This window comes from Schistocerca serialis, chromosome 5 (assembly GCF_023864345.2).
Source record: "Schistocerca serialis cubense isolate TAMUIC-IGC-003099 chromosome 5, iqSchSeri2.2, whole genome shotgun sequence".
NCBI lineage: Eukaryota > Metazoa > Arthropoda > Insecta > Orthoptera > Acrididae > Schistocerca > Schistocerca serialis.
This window is the reverse complement of record NC_064642.1, coordinates 340,991,500-341,010,631: the sequence shown is the minus strand read 5'-3', so window position 1 is coordinate 341,010,631 and position 19,132 is coordinate 340,991,500. Positions and strand designations below refer to the sequence as shown.

At 43.8% G+C, this 19,132-nt stretch overlaps 1 protein-coding gene and 1 non-coding gene across 2 annotated transcripts in view; one reads left to right on the top strand and one right to left on the bottom strand.

Moving 5' to 3' along the window:
• Nucleotides 1-19,132, bottom strand: part of LOC126480962 (kalirin) — a 1,643,174-nt gene that overhangs the window by 690,038 nt on the left and 934,004 nt on the right. The window lies entirely within an intron of this gene.
• On the top strand, nucleotides 12,400-12,476 carry Trnas-cga (transfer RNA serine (anticodon CGA)). Its single transcript has one exon. It is a non-coding gene; the product is annotated as a tRNA-Ser (tRNA).

Sequence of the window (19,132 nt, the reverse complement as noted above, 5' to 3'; positions counted from 1 at the left end):
TGGCATGTGTGTTTTCTCAATATTCCAGTTCATCTAGAAAACAAATCAGCGAACAGGAAGTTCACAGGTACCCTTTCTGGAGTGTTGACATCACAATGAAGGTCCTTCAATAGCAACTGAAGCCCTGATGATGAAGCTGCACTGCGAAGTGCATATTGGCGAAATAAAAACGTTACTGAACAGACAGTAGACGGGTCTCCACTCATTTTAATGCTTCGGTTCTGCTAAGAACAGCCACTCTGGCAACCATTAAACAAACTTGACGTGTCCAGAACGAATTTTCAGTCTGCAACGAATGTGCGCTGATTTGAAGCTTTCTGGCAGACTGAAACTGTGTACCGGATCGGGACTCGAGCCTGAGACTTCTGCCTTTCGTAGCCACGTTTTCTTCCGACTGAGCTATCCAAGCACGACTCTCGACCCTCGCTTACTGCTTTACTTCCACCAGAACCTCTTCTCTCACCTTCTAAAGGTCACAGGTTCAAGTCCTGGTATGCCATGCACTGTTAATCTGCCAGAACTTCCAATTTCATGTATTTTAGTAACTTTTTTGTACTAAACCCAGAAATAATGAATCAGACAGATATGTCGTACTGCCCAGTTCAAATGCACCCCCTCCTTTCTTTTTCTGCGCTTTTCTCAGGCTCAACGTCTCATTCGTATACTGTGCTGTGTTCCAAACGCAGAGATAACAGTATTTGCTTCCTCAGTTCCATGTAAATATTTGATACCTTCTGGATCGTTGGGTCGATGAAAATGTTGCCAATTTTTTTCTGATGTCTTTCTGTCTCAGCAATCTTGTGAAATCTTGCCCCCTAAGAAGTAGAATCTTACCAGTACTTCTGCATTACCTTTCACATTTTTGGGTGCAAGAATGACTTTTTGGCGAGGTTGAAAGGGATGATACATCAAGGTCTTCTGTGTCTTTTCTGCTCTAACAATCGAAGCCTAGAGGTTTCCAGGAGAAGGAAAGGACGAACTGCCAATTTGATATTTCCGTCATCACTTGAAGCAGTGAGCCAGGTAAAAAGCAGAGCGAAGGAGAGAAAATATCAGAAGGTAAGAAACCGCAAGGAAGTGCGAACATATGTCAGTCTGAAGTAGCCGGAGACCCACCCACATTTTTGTATGAACAGCAAGTCGTTAATCTTCTTTTCCTTACTACTATCAGTTTGGTTTTGGCTATGTTTTTCCTTTGCTCAAAACCTGAGCTAAGCGGGCAGCTAATCATGTATGGGAATAGTTGCGTAACTTCCTCAAATTTAGGAGAGCTACGTTACCTGCTGCGTTCAACACTGGAATCTGTTCCATCAGCTTCTGCATTTTTTACTACTTTCAGTGCTTCATTTACACATAAGCTAAACATAAGTGATGGTATGCTGTAACCCGTCTTACACCCATTTTATTTTCCACTCTCTCCATTTCCACTTGGCTTTTTCATACACTATAAATTATTCACCAACCTCGGTAGCTGAAATCACTAACGCACGCTTGTACAAAAACTGTCCACTTAGAGGTAATCGGTTCGAATCCCCGTGGTGGAAGAATTTTCACCAACAGTGTCTGGGCGCCAATGGGAGCAGAAGTGGTGACGTAACGTACATGATCGCAAAACTTTGCGCGAACGTGCCAGTTACATTCCAAACCTCTCCACAGCGCCCCACGGAATGACGGCAGGTGACAATGTCGATGGTGAGTAGTCCATCGGATGGGGACGTTATCCCTGACCGCTCTCTGTGCTATTCGAGAGTCGTAAACGATGTGTCGAAACCGATTTTCACCCTCCGCTTTCCCTTCAACCATAACAATACAAACACAATACTAGATCGTACGAAGGCAACAGCACACCACCTCCAGAAACGACACTACCCAGGACGGCAATGTAGGAATCTGCGCATATGCCTCCAGCACTCATTTACTGAGTAACTCCCTCATGTCTTCATATAGAGGATGTTTCAGAGTATTTGGATCAAGCGTCTAAAAGCGTCAGGTCATGTCGTAGGGAACACCTTCTGTTACAGAAAAACGTTCGCTGACACATCCCGGCGACACAAAAACTGAATTCGCCGACCCTGCAACGACGATACTTGCTGGGTCTGCCAAGCAGGTGTACTGTATCTGAATATTACCCAGCCCAGAAAACCTGAAGAAAATGTGTCTCTAAGAGGCGGGAGATTTTTAGAAGCTCAGCCTGCCCCATTTCACACGGAACAGACGAGTGAATTATAGGCGACACATACTGCGTACAAACGCTGCAGAGGGCCGGCGCCATGCCGCCTCTCAAGAGGCATAACCAACAATAAAAGATACTGGTGCTGCCGGGAAACGTCATCGAGCATTTAGTCTTCAGCAAAAAATATCCCACGTGACGTGATCTACCAATCAGAAGTGCTTGATGTAAAGCACATGTAAAAAGTTTATGCATCTGTCTCCGGTTAGTTGCAAGTTTTCGAGCACATTGTATGCGATTAAAACTCAAGGGAGTGATTAACACATTGTGCAGCACTTACGTTATTGATTGGAAATCACATGTTCACATTAAAAGACATCGCATTTTACCGCCTATGTGCAAAGTAAGGTGTGCGATAAACAAGTTACCAGCAGAAAAGACGGGATACGTGGCTCGATACATCTCAACGTAGAGCATCCATTTCGGCCGTCTGTGCTTGCCTCGGCGATAACCAGTATCCACGGCATCCAACTGAATGTAGCAGAAGAGACAACACAACAATTTCGCGCTCAATTCAGTTCCGTAGTATCCGGAGGGTATCGCTGAGGACATAGCGTTTTTTTGGATAGAGAGAGAGAGAGAGAGAGAGAGAGAGAGAGAGAGAGAGATAGGGGGGGGGGGGGGGAGGGGACACTCAGGTTGTGCCATTTGTGCGAACGATAAAAGCCGAGGGCGCGATATTTCAGGAGACCCGGCGTGCTGTGCTGTGCCGTTGCCGCGCGCTGCAGGCGGCCAGGGTTATCAGGTATCGACCGCAGGGGATCGAGTGCCAGCCTGCGTCGTGTGCGGGATTACGCGCCTTATTCCCACAGCGGCCTGCCCCAAAAAACACCGCCCCCAATAACAATATCCGGCGATCCCGCCGTCGCGTCCAATGTCGCGTCAACAATAGGGTCGCCAGGGACCGAAAGCCCACTGTCGGGCGGAAGAGAATACCAAATGCTGGATCCTGGCTTTCTTGTTTTTTGTCTACGACCATATACCAAATTAGTACTACTACGTTATTGCGTCGTCCACTTGCCAGTTATGATCCGTGCGACCAATCACTCGCAAAATGGAGGTAGCGAAGCACTGCATCCATATCTGATAGAACCACTACAGTCCAGTCAACGAATGAAAATTAGGGGGAAAAAATATTGTGCAGTCGCTAAAAACGAGTGTCATGAAAAACATACTAAAGCTTCTAACCAGTGAGGTGTGCCTTTTTTCCCTCTACTAACTCGGAATCCGCGGCTTCTAGCGAAAAAGTTTCCTAGCAGAAAATTGAACAACATTAAATTTCCCACAGAATGGTCCTGTTCATGTTGTCTTTACGACAAATTGTTTCCGCGTTACAGGGGATGGAAAAGTCGCACATAACTAAAAATATTGTTTTAACGGTATAAAATTAATGTTTATCTTTAAATGAAGTATGTTAAAAAACGAATATTAAATCTGTGTACCACGTACATGCGCAGAAGAATTGTGCTAAGGGATAAATTGTATTCCGGAAGTGTAGCAGGATTGAAAGAGGGGAGAAAGTGTGGGGTACAAGCTAAGGATGGGTAAAACCGATCGGTTAAAACAAAACCGGTATTTGTTTGGTCTCGGTTATAATAGGTGCTTTTATTTTTCACTAACAACTGGGTAAAAAACCGAAATATCAATTAAACATAGCAGCCGAGCTAAAACTTTTCGTTTTTACATAAACCTTTTATAAACTACAATTAATTTTTATTCGTAAAATATGCACTGGTTTGAAATATTGCGTTATTATAGAAAACAGTAAGAGTTATCAAAGCTATTTCAGTAAAAACGTCGACAGAAATGAGCAAAAAACACAATGCATAAGAATTGGAACAGAATTGCTGAGACGATAATGTACCTGTTACCATATGGCGTGGCGTGTTAGACGGAATGCGTCTACATGCAATATGTGTGGTGCAAGACTTCGTACGTAGTTTCTCACTGTCGTCATCGAACATCAGTTGTATTACAGAAAGATACCGGCCCTAATCTGGAAATACTTTGCCAAGTGCGGTATCAATGAAGTACAATCCTCCATTTACTTTAAAAGGTTAAAAACGAAAGAAGCCACAACAGACTTGCGACATCATATGAGGAGAAAAATTGTAACTTAACAGTTCATTCACAGTAGCTAATTTTCTGCCCGAGTCTATGTAATACGCCGTTATCTGCTTGTAGCAGTTGAAAACGTACAAATTAACATGAGAAATGGTTCGCAACGTCAGTTTTCCCCCTTCAGCACTGACAATTCGTAATATTCAAATATGACCCCGATTACAGCATGATGTTTGGGCAGTTTCAAAAAATTAGAATCAGTAGGAGAATTCTGGTGATTTTTTGTAGTGGTCAACAACTTACCACTTTCCGAGAAAACCAGCGAGCTGTGGATGGAGTAAATTTTCTTTTTATGCCTATTTTATTTAATATTTTAATTCTGTGTATCTTGAAATAGAAGGAATCAAAATTTTCAGTGGTTGCTCAATTTCTACGTTTGTTACAGGTAATAATAGGAATAAAAAGCCGAAAATCGGTTATTTCAGAGACCAGTTATTTTGAGCAGTTTTAACAGTCATGTTAAAATGGCGTGGAAAAAAACGAATATAACCGAGAACCGGTTGTTTCAGCGATAACCGCCATCCCTATACAAGCTCGAGGGAATGTGGTTGCCAGATGCGTTCGTGCACTTCCCTCCCTCAAAGATATGCAAACTGAAGATCCAGAAGAGATTCAACACTCCACCTACCCCGCTACGTCACAAGAAGCAACTACAGGGTGTTTATAAAGTTATCCCGACCCTTAACCACTGACGAAGCAGTGAGCGCACGTGCCCGTGGCTGCTTATTTTCCACAGAGTGCGTTAACACTACACTGAATGAAGTTAATTATACGCTAATAATACTAACGCAAGTAACGCATATGGACATGGTTTGCGTAAATCTCTGCAGACTGTTCTACACTGTCAGAGAGAATATTAGTTCTTAGTCATCCTGTACGGCAGCTGAATTGTTCTTCCGCGAAAGGCAACTTCCCCCACCACCAGCGCTCCCTGAAGATCGTTATCCAGCGAACGGCTGTTCGAGACATGCACTTACCTTACAGGCACAGGCCGGTGGGTAGTACTGTTGACGAAATCCGTTTTTCGTGTTAATTTCTCTGTTTTCAAGGGCTACAATTTGGTAATTGGTCCGTTTTCAAGGGTTACAACCAGGTAAAGACGTTTGTGCAGACAAAGGCAGCAGATTGGCTAGTTTCTATTCTTATTGTTTACTATAAATGAATAGCTGTTAATTTATTAACTATATTCATAATTTCTATCCTCTCTTACTATTTCATACAAATCGCGGACAAATCTATAATCTTTTAAAGGAAATGAAAGGTTGCACTTCACTGATGCCTCACTTGCACAATTGACGTCCGGCAACGACAGCGAAAAACTACCGCACAGACCAGGTGGGGGCAAGTTTTACATATAGCACGTACACGCATATCTTAAGCCATAGATAGTGGCAACAGGGACATGATTGTCTCAGCAGTGCTGTGCCAATTCTTATGCCATGTGTTTGTTGCTCGTTTCTAACTGTTGGTGTTGTTATTAAAACACCACTGATCGGTTTTCCCATTTCCTGTAACAATGCAGTATTTCAAACCAATGCAGATTATACGAATAAAAATTAAACATTTTTTTAAAAAAAAGTTTATTTGAAAACGAAAAATTGTAGCAGTGCTGCTGGGGCTAATTGATATTTTGGTTTTTTACTTGGTTATTAGTGAAAAATAAACGTCTGTTATAGCCAAAACCAAACAAATACCGAAAACTATTTACAATTTGTACAGAAACCAGATGGCAGTTATAAGAGTCGAGGGACATGAAAGGGAAGCAGTGGTTGGGAAGGGGGTGAGACAGGGTTGTAGCCTCTCCCCGTTGTTATTCAATCTGTATATTGAGCAAGCACTAAAGCAAACAAAAGAAAAATTCGGAGTAGAAATTAAAATCCATGGAGAAGAAACAAAAACTTTGAGGTTCGCCGATGACATTGTAATTCTGTCAGACACAGCTAAGGACCTGGCAGAGCAGCTGAACGGAATGGACAGTGTCTTGAAAGGAGGATATAAGATGAACATCAACAAAAGCAAAACGAGGATAATGGAATGTAGTCGAATTAAATCGGGTGATGCTGCGGGAATTAGATTAGGAAGTGAGACGCTTAAAGTAGTAAATGAGTTTTGCTATTTGGGGAGCAAAATAACTGATGATGATCGAAGTAGAGAGGATATAAAACGTAGACTGGCAATGGCACGGAAAGCGCTTCTGAAGAAGAGAAATTTGTTAACATCGAGTACAGATTTAAGTGTCAGGAAGTCTTTTCTGAAAGTATTTGTATGGAGTGTAGCCATGTATGGAAGTGAAACATGGACAACAAATATTTTGGACAAGAAGAGAATAAAAGCTTTCGAAATGTGGTGCTACAGAAGAATGCTGAAGATTAGATGGGAAGATCACATACATAATGAGGAGGTATTGAATAGAATTTGGGAGAAGAGAAATTTGTGGCACAACTTGACTAGAAGAAGAGATCGGTTGGTAGGACATATTCTGAGGCATCAAGGGATCACCAATTTAGGGTACTGGAGGGCAGCACGGAGGGTAAAAATCGAAGAGGGAGACCAATAGATGAATACACTAAACAGATTCAGAAGGATGTATGTTGCAGTAGGTACTGGGAGATGTAGAGGCTTGCACAGGATAGAGTAGCATGGAGAGCTGCATCAAACCAGCCTTCGGATTGAAGACCACAACAACAACAACCGGTTTTTCAGAACTATGATAGCGGCATCAGTTTTAACCAGTCGTTTTTTTCCCATCCTATGCTGCAGTTCCCTTCAGATCACCAGGTTAACCGCTGTCGGGCTTGGCTAGCACGTGGAGGGGTGACCGTGCGGGTCTGCCGAGCGCTGTCGGCAGGCCGGTTGCACTCAGCCCTTGTGAGACCAATTGAGAAGCTGCTTGTTTAATAAGTTGCGGCTGCGGTCACGAAAACTGACAACAGCCGAGAGAGTGGTGTCCTGACCACATGGCCCTCCGTATCTGCATCAAGTCACGCCTACTGTCTGCGGATGACGCGGCGGTAGCTCGACACTGTTAAGCCTTCCAAAAATGTGTGAAATCTTATGGTACTTAACTGCTAAGGTCATCAGTCCCTAAGCTTACACACTACTTAGCCTAAATTATCCTAAGGACAAACACACACACCCATGCCCGAGGGAGGACTCGAACCTTCGCCGGGACCAGCCGCACAGTCCATGACTGCAGCCCCCCTAGACCGCTCGGCTAATCCCGCGCGGCTAAGCCTTTCAAAGCCTGTTCCGACGGAGTTCACTTTTAGTGCACGTGAACAGTATAATTTTGTCGCTTCTAATTACTGCAAACGGTGTGTTCCCTGCCATTACCAGAGGGGTAGTTCAAACTACGAATATATTTTAATTCATATTCCGTATCTTATTCTAGTAATTTCTTTATCTTGACTCTAATAGATTTTGTTTGGTTTAGAAGACACAGATCAGTAATAAAATAATTAACGAATTTTCTGACGGAGGTGAGGTGTTCGTACTTCATCTGTTATTCGTGGTGATCTATGACGTCAAATGGAATAGTCGCCTTTACGTTGCGTTCAGTGTTGCATGTGATTCAGCTGACGTGTAACGCTCGTGATGTTTGGTTACCGGTTGTAAATACGAACGAGAACGAGAACGGGTGAACTAACGGGTTTGCCGTGCGCGTCGCAGATGCAGTAATCGACGCACGACACCACAAACACGCCAGTATTTGCGACCCCTCTGTACCCCTGGGCGCCACAACTTTATGAGCATTCATTAACGCCTGGTTATTTGTAGTCGATTTGGGGCTGAGCGGTTTTATTTTAGCGGGAACACCGGGCTCGTTATTACGGATCGGTATTTCGTTTATCGCGCGTTCCTCGCAGGTAAATTAATTGTGAGACGTGCGTTTTACGACCTGCTCTTTCTCTTCGCGAATTTCGCGGGTTGGTAGGTATCGATGATTATTCATCAGGCAAGTACAAAATTATTTGACATTTATGTTCGAAACGGAAGCTTCTTTTTTACACGGTTTTATTCAAGGCTGGCTGAAAACATACAAGCTAAAATTTTAATTCATCGTCTCGGTAACAAACACGTAGTCAGAACGTGTCACATGAGCAGTGTAACGTCGTTAGGAATTACACTATGCCGTGTAGTAAGCAGAAAATATGGCCTGTGACACGTTATGAGAGAGTGACAGGGACCTGCTAGACAAGTGACGCGACACATTATGCTTATCAAGAACATTTATGGCATATTCCGTCGGTACTTGCAGGAACATACACACCCTAAAAACTGAAATACGCGGTCCACATCACATCAACGACAGTTAAAAACATAGCTGTACAAAGATTGTTTTTCCAAATGCATGTAACATGTGACCTTTTAGGGCTATATATTTAAATAAAAAATCCAAGCATAATGAAATACACAAAGAAGGTATGAAGAAATAAGCATGTTACATTATCCTTAAAGATTAAAAATATAAGAGTATACCGGCCAAAACAACAGACACGTTAGTACTGCCACAACTACATCAACATCTCCAGGGTGATTCCGTGATGATGTTACCAGCTTTCAAGGATGATGGAGAAGGGCAAATGTATCAATTTGAGATAAGGGACTCTGGTACGGGAAATACTGAGCCGAAAGTTATAAGTGGAAATCTTTCTGCCACCTCTGACAGTGGAATAAAAGTACCGAACAGTTCGTGCTAAGATTGTTCATGTTCGATAAAGTGAAACAAATCTTCTCTACTGCAAGATTTATGCTTATCATATTTTTACAGGTTGTCTGATGAACACGGGCTCTAAAATGCGTACCTTATGAGCTATGACGTCTTAAACACCTAATCCACCTCTCATTGTGTAGCGTAACGGAGGGTAGTTTTGCTACCACTGTCATTCTCATTGACATAGTTATTGCGCAAAATATGACGATGATGATGTTGACTTTAGGACGCTCAGCAGCGTTGTTGTGAGTGTCCTAATATCAACAAGTACATGCGGTTTGCACGATGTCGGTTTTCACAAGATAAACTGCTGCAACGGTTCCCCAGGAACACAAGTTAAAAAGTTTCTCCAGAATACTTGGCTACATAGACACAAATATATTCTTTGCTTGAATAAAAAAACTACCAATCTGTACGACACATAGCGTTTTAAATGGATGGCTGACTACTTCAACGAAAAACAGGGGCCGAGCGATCTACTCAAAATGGTTCAAACGGCTCTGAGCACTATGGGACTTAACATCCGAGGTCATCAGTTCCCTAGAACTTAGAACTAACCTAAGGACATCACACACATCCATGCCCGAGGCAGGATTCGAACAGGCAACCGTAGCGGTCGCGCAGTTCCAGACTGAAGCGCCTAGAACCGCTCGGCCACGATCTTCTGAAAGCCAACTGACTTTCTCTCCGCAACAATTCGAGAGATGTGCGTGCGAAGAACTAATATCCTGTCCGGCACCTCCTTGAACATACGCTCTCGGAATTTTAACAGTCAGTCCCTTGAGATTCACTCCCCTTTGTACACATTCAGCGCATCTCTTAGTACACAGTGGCCTTCCCATCAGCCCATCGCCTGTCATGCTTCACAGCTCGAACCTTCATCTTTTAAATCCTCCAACATAAAAGCAAGGGATATAAGATGAAATTTACAAAATTGTGAAAGATCAAATGCTACGACAATAAGGCACTTATGGAAGACTGGCTGTGCTCGATATCCTACGAACGAAATAGCAACCGATCTTTGGAGGAGGCGTGAACCAATAGAGAAGAAATGCTCTGTGCTCTGCTGGTGGAAATGCACTTCTGATACATTACCGGCCGAGAGGTTCTGCCTCGTGGAAGTTATCAGCACGACATAACTCTGAACCTATGTATTTTTAATCGCTCTTTCCCTCCCCCCGACCCTCCCTCCCCCCCTCCCTGACGTTCTGAAAAAAAAAAAAACGTGACTAACAAGTACTGATGAGAAAGCAAATCGCGCCACGAAATATACGTTTGACATACGACGTCAGCGGTCGTTTCCCGCTGTCGGTAATTAAATTAATTAAAACTGTAAACATTCCCGTCACATGCTGATTGATGGATTCTGTTATCGTTTTCCTCACACTCTGATGAGTAGCGCAGCCCAAATGCTATTGACATGGCATTTCAACGGTGATTTCTGCTTTATTCGCGTTATGAACGCGTAAACGGTTACTGGTTCTTGCATTAGAGAATGGAAGACCTGGTCAAATTATATGGACATGACTGAAACATAGTAACGCTTATCCAGACTGCTTCAGGAAACACTAACGAAGATAAGAAAAAATGAATAAGCAAAAAGTATAGCAGCATCGCCTTCAGTTCTTCGACAAGTCTATAAAACATTGATGGGAGAGTCATTGTACTATAACGGCAGTAAATACGCCGTCTCTATTCAGAATAAATGAGAATACAGATTTAATTTCAGGAAGTCTGGCTACATCTTGCCTAGCAATTAACTGCTAATAACTAAAACAACATTGGGAGCGGATCAGCATTACAGATCTTTCTGTTCCATGACGTCTTCCTTTCACAAGAAAATAGTTGTTTATAAATTACATTAACGTTTCAGTTCATCAGTGCACAGATTGCGATGAATAAACAAGAAAGATGAACCTATTTCGCCTGAGTGCGTGATTCAGTAGTTTTGCCGTCGTTTTACGAAAACTCGTATCATATGTTCTGAAGAGCTTTCACACGTAGCAAATCTTCATAACAAAGTGATAATGACGTTTCCATTATAAAAAAATATAACATCGAATCTACACAAACAATGAACTGTACATTAATTGGAGGTTAATAACAAATACAGCGAGCAATTCTAACTGTTGTTGAGGACGTGCGCTCATCACACACTACAAGTGCGATGCTGTACACGCTCTTATCGGGATGTGCGAAAGTGGAATCGTACACAGGTAGCAGGAGCACGGAGGGCATTAGTAATAGCTAGTTCAGTTTAATTTTAGGGTATGCTATCTGTACCTCTTCATTGGATTTTTTTTTTTTATTTCTCGTTCATCTGGGCACCCACCAACTTTCGTCTTTCTCTTTCTAAGCTACACAATATCCGTTCGGTATCTTCATTTTGGCGTGTTTAGACACAACATTACGCAAAGAACATCCAATAAAAATTGCATGTTTTTAGAGAGGAATAAACAATCCCAGCTACACATCGAGTCGTATATTTCAGACACATCTTGAAAGATAATTATGTTACCACATTCTCTTTCATCCATCCAATGATGATAAAAAAATAGACTGTCATAATAAACTTCCACTACTGTAGAGATTTGACATAGTACCTCCGTGGAAGCAATACGAGTTCCGATGTCTAAGTCTTTCTTCAGGAGAATACGGGTGAGAAATAATTTTCAGTATCATCACTCTGGAACCGAACTACAGATTCTACAATTCTAACTGAATGTACTGTATTTCAAAACACCAATTATTTTCATAAATGCGTGCAGTGGAGTTATAAACTGTGGAGGAAAGGTACTAAGGCCGTCAGCGATACATTTGGCACAAAGTATCAAACTCGCAGAAGTTTCTAGACCAACAGCGAGGTGGTGGACTTTCGCTGATTTTATAGCATACTCCAAGTATGTCGCCGCTGCGCAAAATCTCACGAACGGACAATCTGGTTACAACACCAGGAAACATTTTGCAGCGATTCTAGCAAAACATCCTCGGTAAAATCGTGATAGTTTATACAAATATTTCAGTAAAAAAAAACCATGAAACATTCAACAATCTCATGAAGAAGTAGACAGGCTGCTTTTTACACCGAAAAGCAATAAAAAATGGAAACGCGTTAGCGACTACGCTTTCGTCAGAATATCAGCGCACACTCCACTGCAGAGTGAAAATCTCGTTCTGGAAGCATCCCCAAGGCTGTGGCTAAGCCATGTCTCCGCAATAACCTTTCTTTCAGGAGTGCTAATTCTGCAAGGTTCGCAGGAGAGCTTCTGTAAAGTTTGGGAAGTACGAGACGAGGTACTGGCAGAAGTAAAGCTGTGAGGACGGGGCGTGAGTCGTCCTTGGGTAGCTCAGTTGGTAGAGCACTTGCCCGCGAAAGGCAAAGGTCCCGAGTTCGAGTCTCGGCCCGGCACACAGTTTTAATGTGCGAGGAAGTTTCATAAGAGATTTTGGAATTATTGAAAATGATGACGACGGTCCTACTAGCTGAAACATCACTGCTGTATTTCCGTACTTGTACAATAGCATAAAAACGTAGTGCCGTTGTATTAATGGCACTTGAAACCAAAACTTTCTTACTGCTTCTACAGCGAGTAATTTCCCTCGTATGGTACGTAGAAATGAAAGTAAGAGAAGTGGCAGATCCAGATGGGCAAGCGTATAGAAAAAAAAGCGTTTTTTGGACTAATCGGGCGAGGCGTATGGTATACGGGAGCGTAGTTACCAGGCAGTCCTTGTTGAAAACTAAAGAGTGTAGAACGGTCTTCCGAGGGGCGTGGGGTCGAGTCTCAATGCGGAAATATTTTTCTCTTTTTAATTTTTAAGTTACTTCCATTGCGTACAAACCGAAATAACTCCCAATTAAATTTTCATGAAAAGCTTGAAAAGGAAAGGGGAAGGGAAAAACTGGCTCCTCAAATAAATTTCCAGCAACGGCTTGTACTTAAAGCATCTACACGGACTCTCCAAATATCTTTCCAAGAAGGGTTAGTAACTTAAGTGGACTGGACTTCGCTACGCGTGGTTTGGCTGCCAAACTGTCCGACGAGAAAGAACCTTTTACGAATATAAAGTATGTTCGTTTTTCTACAGACTCTTAAAAACAACCGTGTGATTGTGAAAGTTACGGTTTATAAAGGTGGCAAGACGCTGAGAAAATTACAAAGAAGTCTAGTATCTCAGCACGCGTAAATCATTGACTATAAAATAATAAAAGCTCTAAGTTTATGTATGAGGTTCTCGTGTGCACCTTACAATCCCTTTCTGAAAATTTACTTGCAACCCAAATTTTCCTTTTCCTTTCTTTTCCGTACCCTCTTACGAAAATATTAACAAACAAAATCTACTCAACTCTGCTTCGTTTTATTTAGATTGTAAGTAACGTAAAAATTGAAAATAAAAAAGTTGGCGCACAGATAATCGACCCCACGACCCTCAGCAGTCTTTCCGCGCTGCCAACCGTTGCGTAGGCGGCATGTTAACATAAATGGCTCATAATTCAGCTGACCAGCGCCAAAAATGCAGTTTTTTTTTCTTGTACGCTCAGCCATTTGGAGGTCCCACTTCTGTCACTTCTAACCTCTGGCGAAGCCCTGCACATACGATAAATTGGAACGAAATCGGTAGTGACGAGTGAGCGCGGTCCCCTTGTCAGAACATATCTACTCTCCGTACGTCCTAGCTGGTCTCTAAACGTACCATTTCGATTTATTCTAAGAAGCCGGCCGAAGTGGCCGCGCGGTTCTGGCGCTGCAGTCTGGAACCGCGAGACCGCTACGGTCGCAGGTTCGAATCCTGCCTCGGGCATGGATGTGTGTGATGTCCTTAGGTTAGTTAGGATTAACTAGTTCTAAGTTCTAGGGGACTAATGACCTCAGCAGTTGAGTCCTATAGTGCTCAGAGCCATTTTTTATTCTAAGAAACAAAGCTGTATTTCCTTCCCGCTGCTATGAATTGTACTTATTTAATAGGGCACTTCTTTTTTAACATACTGCTCGCGATATAAAGTTTCTTACGGTATTTCTTAAATAACTTCCCAAAAGTGCCCGTCACTGCCAGTGCTACACGTCGCTGCAGACAGAAACTGTCTAGGAAGGGGTTGCTGGTGCTACGACCCCGAGCACTTTGCCAGCGAACCTCAAAGACCGAGAGAGGCCCCAGGACGCGCGGGACAGGGGGAGACCCTAGGCAGAAGGGCAAGTTGTCAGAAGAGGCCGGCGAACAGTCATTGTTGACTCGCGGGTCGGGGGCGCTAGGCGCGCCCGACAGCTGTCGACAAGTTGGCCGTTCTGCGACGAACTAAGTTGGCCGGGCGTGAGGCGGAGCGTCCGATCGCGGCCCTCGACCTGGTTCCCCGTCTTACATAAGGGCCGCCACGCAGGGCGCTGCGTGCAGCCGGGAGCGCGGCGAGGGCCGCAGGCGCCACTGCGATACACGGTATCTCAAATACTGTTTTCCGCACACTGATTGCCCAGTTTCGCTTCTGTTCTGTCACGTACAGATTTCAGTACTGTTTCTAGAAATCCAAGTTCAGCTGCCACATTCCAGCCCTCACAATCTGCTTTCGGTTCCGTGTAAAGACTCCATAACATTAGAATAGTGGCCGAGTTGACAGGTTGCTACACGCCTGTGTGTGTGTGTGTGTGTGTGTGTGTGTGTGTGTGTGTGTGTGTAACCCAAGGGACCAAACTGCTGAGGTCTTCGGTCCCTAGATTTACACATTACTTTAACTTATGCTAAGAACAACACACACACCCATGCTCGATGGAGGACTCGAACCTCCGGCGGGAGCGTCCGCGCAATCCGTGACATGGCGCCTCAAACCGCGAGGCCATCCCGCTCGACTTGTGTGCATTAAAATAGATTAGATAGTACAGGAGTAGCCAGTAAACTACACATTCTGTTTATTTTACTGAAGAAAAGTTCATGTTATTTTTGTCCTCCTCCGTAATTGAGCGGTCGGCGCGGATGTGTGCGATGCTGAGGACCCGGCTTCCGATTCACCCTACTGCCAGCGATTTTTCCCTGGAGGGAGGACGGATACTGGCTGTACTGTCTCTTGAGGCCAACGGAGGAGCTACTCTACCGATTAACAGCGATTGCAAGGTCAAGAAACCCGATAACGACCGGGAGAGTTGTTCTGCTAACCTCATGCGCCCCCATTCATACCGCATCCGATGACGCCATTAGCAGAGGACGACACGGCGGTCGGTCAGAACCGACTGGCCCGGCTAGAACCAGTACCTGGAAAGTTGCTTCGTATTTTATTTTTATGAAATGGAAAGACATAAATGGTTACATACAGGATAATGATTTAAAACTCACGTCCCATAGGCCACATAGGGTGAACCACAACTCCACCGACACTTTCAGAGGTGGTGTGTGTGTATTGAACTGGGGACCTAGAAACGACGGAGAGGCTTCGTCCCGTCGTAGCTCTCAGTGGTTTACAACCCCACAACAGGCCACAGCAGTCCACCCGCCCCACCGCCGCCCACGGTTATTGTGCGGTTCAGACCCTAGTGGACCCCCCCCCCCCCCCCTCCCCCGGGAACGTCTCATACTAAACGAGTGTGATCTCAAATGTTAGCGTGGTAGAATAATTATGGTGTACGCGTACGTCGAGACGGTGTTTGCGCATCAATCGTCGACATAGTGTAACACAGGCGGAAGAAGGGGAACCAGCTGGCATTCCCCGAGGTAGATGGAAAACCGTCTTAAAAACGATCCACAGGCTGGCCGGCACACCGGACCTTGACACTAATCCTCCGTGCCGATTCGTGCCGGGGACGGCACGCCTTCCCGCTCGGGAAGCAGCGCGTTAGACCAAGCGGCTTACCGAGCGGGCTTCAGAGGTGGTAGCGCGGACAAAAAATAAAAGTCCAGTAAACATGGGCTTTAAAATGTATACCTTACGAACTACGAGCACTTAGTCATCCTCGCTACTGTGAAACACGTCTCACCTATCAAACAAGTGCTCATAACTCTTTAAGAGATGCACTTCAGGGACCTTGTTTACTGGACTTTTTTTCTTTTTTTGGTCCATACTACGACCTATCAAAATATGATAAGCCAAGAGCTTACAACAGAAGAGACTTGTTTCACATAATCGACGATGAACAAGTTATCATAGCTATTAAGTTACGAATTTTAGAGCCCATGTTTAATAGAATTTTTTTCTTTATTTAGTCAGTGGAGTTCTCGTTCACCGTATTTGCTCTACGGGACATGAGTTTTGAATTACCCAGTATGCTCCTGATTCAGCAAAAACTAATTATAAATTGTTATATCCACTCTCTCTTTTCGGGACATAGGCTCTTGAACACAATAGTTTGCTGCTGATGAAACATTATTTCATTCTGTATACGAGAAAAGGAACTGATTCGCACATTCGGGAGTTTTCCAACCATTCCAAAAATCGGGAATGGTGGACTAAATGAATATACAAACAGCGACTATTCCATACTTTTTCCCCATAACGTGCGCTGTCTAGGAGGTAGTACTAAAGCATTAATATGCGTGAATAAAGTATCCAAACATTTCTTCGTATGGAGGAGTAGGAAACTTTATCAACCGTTACTAAATCGCATTCTCTCTTTATTCACGGTTCTGACCAAATCTGAGCGGCTGATTTACAGACGCTTCGTGTAAATCAACGGACGCTCGGGAAACTGATGTCTTATGCGGCGGTTCTATTAGATAGAACGAACTGTATCTCGACTACCACACACACACACACACACACACACACACACACACACACACACACACACACACACCTACACATACTACAGCCGCTTGAACGAGTATAGTGATTAAAACTACTGGATTCGTTTCTGGCAAGGATGGCGTTCAAATTCAGGACTGTGACAAGTTTCAAATTGTTGGGCTGCGCCATGAAATCACAGGAACGAAATCGAAATGTTTTACCTATGCCAACCTGACTACCATACATTTCCTACAAACTAATCAGTCCACGTGAACACATGCAGATGAGCAAAATACACCGTGCAGTTGCCGAGTAGGACCTACCTCATTGCATGGGGGATGATGTCATACTGTTTTTTGCAAATTATTTCCAATTCCTATCACTTTGCGACGTTGACACTATTATATCACTCACTCACGATATTTATAAATAGATTATAAGCAACGGGGTTCAGTCACTCAATCGATAATGGCACACTAATCCTCAGAATGTCTTGAACCACGCTCACGAGATTCGAAACGAGGACTGATGGGTGAGCCAAAGAATGCACGTCCGCATCGTTCATTTCATGTTCATTTCCGTATTGAGTTAAATGTACAATTAAATTAAGAGGTGTTGATGAGGCAGCAAGAAGGTAACCAGACAATAATGTTGATCATGTTATGTTTCTGAAGCTGATTAATATGGACAGCACCGGTTTTATTTTAGGTGTATATATTAATCCACAAACGCTTTCACTCTATATGAACATCCTGAAGTCTTTCGGATACTTTTTCAGCTGAAGATGCTTATACAGAATGAAACCAGTTGCAGTTTAATAAATGCACCTGAAATAACAGCTGCGATGATTTTCTTAACATTCAAGTAGCCACGTCTTGAGAAGATAAGCTACATACAAACTAATTCCGCATTGTTACTCTGTGCCAGGTAGGGCTTTCAACAAGGGAAATGTCCAGGCGTCTCGCAGTGAACCAAAGTGATGTTGTTCGGACGTGGAGGAGATACAGAGAGACAGGAACTGTCGGTGACATGCCTCGCTCAGGCCACCCAAGGGTTACTACTGCAGTGGATGACCGCTACCTACGGATTATGGCTAGGAGGAACCCTGACAGCAACACCACCATGTTGAATAATGCTTTTCGTGCAGCCACAGGACGTCGTGTTACGTCTCAAACTGTGCGCAATATGCTGCATGATGCGCGACTTCACTCCCGACGTCCATGGCGAGGTCCATCTTTGCAACTACGACACTATGCAGCGGTACAGATGGGCCCAACAACATGCCGAATTGACCGCTCAGGATTAGCATCACGTTCTCTTCACCGATTATTGTCGCATATGCCTTCAACCAGACAATCGTCAGAGACGTGTTTGCAGACAACCCGGTTAGGGTGAACGCCTTAGACACACTGTCCAGCAAGTGCAGCAAGGTGGAGGTTCCTTACTGTTTTGGGGTAGCATAACATTATGTGGGGCCGACGTACGCCGCTGGTGGTCATGGAAGGCGCCGTAATGGCTGTACGATATGTGAATGCCATCCTGCGACTGATAGTGCAACCATATCGGCAGCATACTGGCTAGGCATTCGTCTTCATGGACGACAATTCGCGCCCCCATCGTGCATATCTTGTGAATGACTTTCTTCAGGATAACGACATCGCTCGACTGGAGTGGCCAGCATGTTCTCCAGACATCAACCCTATCGAACATACCTGGGATAGATTGAAAAGGGCTGTTTATAGACGACGTGACCCACCAACCACTCTGAGGGATCTTCGCCGAATCGCCGTTGAGGAGTGGGACAATCTGGACCAACAGTGCCTTGATGGGCTTGTGGATAGTAAGCCACGACGAATACAGGCATGCATCAATGCAAGAGGACGTGCTACTGGGTATTAAAGGTACCGTTGTGTTCCGCAATCTGGACCACCACCTGTGAAGGTCTCGCTGTTTGGGGGTACAACATGCAATGCGTGGTTTTCATGAGCAATAAAAAGGGCGGAAATGATGTTTATGTTGATCTCTATTCCAATTTTCTGTACAGGTTCAGGAAGTCTCCGAACCGAGGTGATGCAAAACTTTTTTTGATGTGTGTATAAGTTCGACAAAGTGTTGAGGCGATGTTTGAGATACTGTTTTTGCGGTTTTCTTTTACTCTTTTTTCGAGGAAATTACGTTTTCTAGCACCACATGATAAATGTATACGGTTTTCTTTGTGTTTACTACTGCATCCCTCTGTGTCACGTTACAAATCAACTATTTTCAAATAAAACCTGAATTAAATATTTTCAATTTCAATTTTGCTGCAAACACTGTTTATTTTCACTAACAGACAGTAGGATAACTTATTGAAATCCAGTAG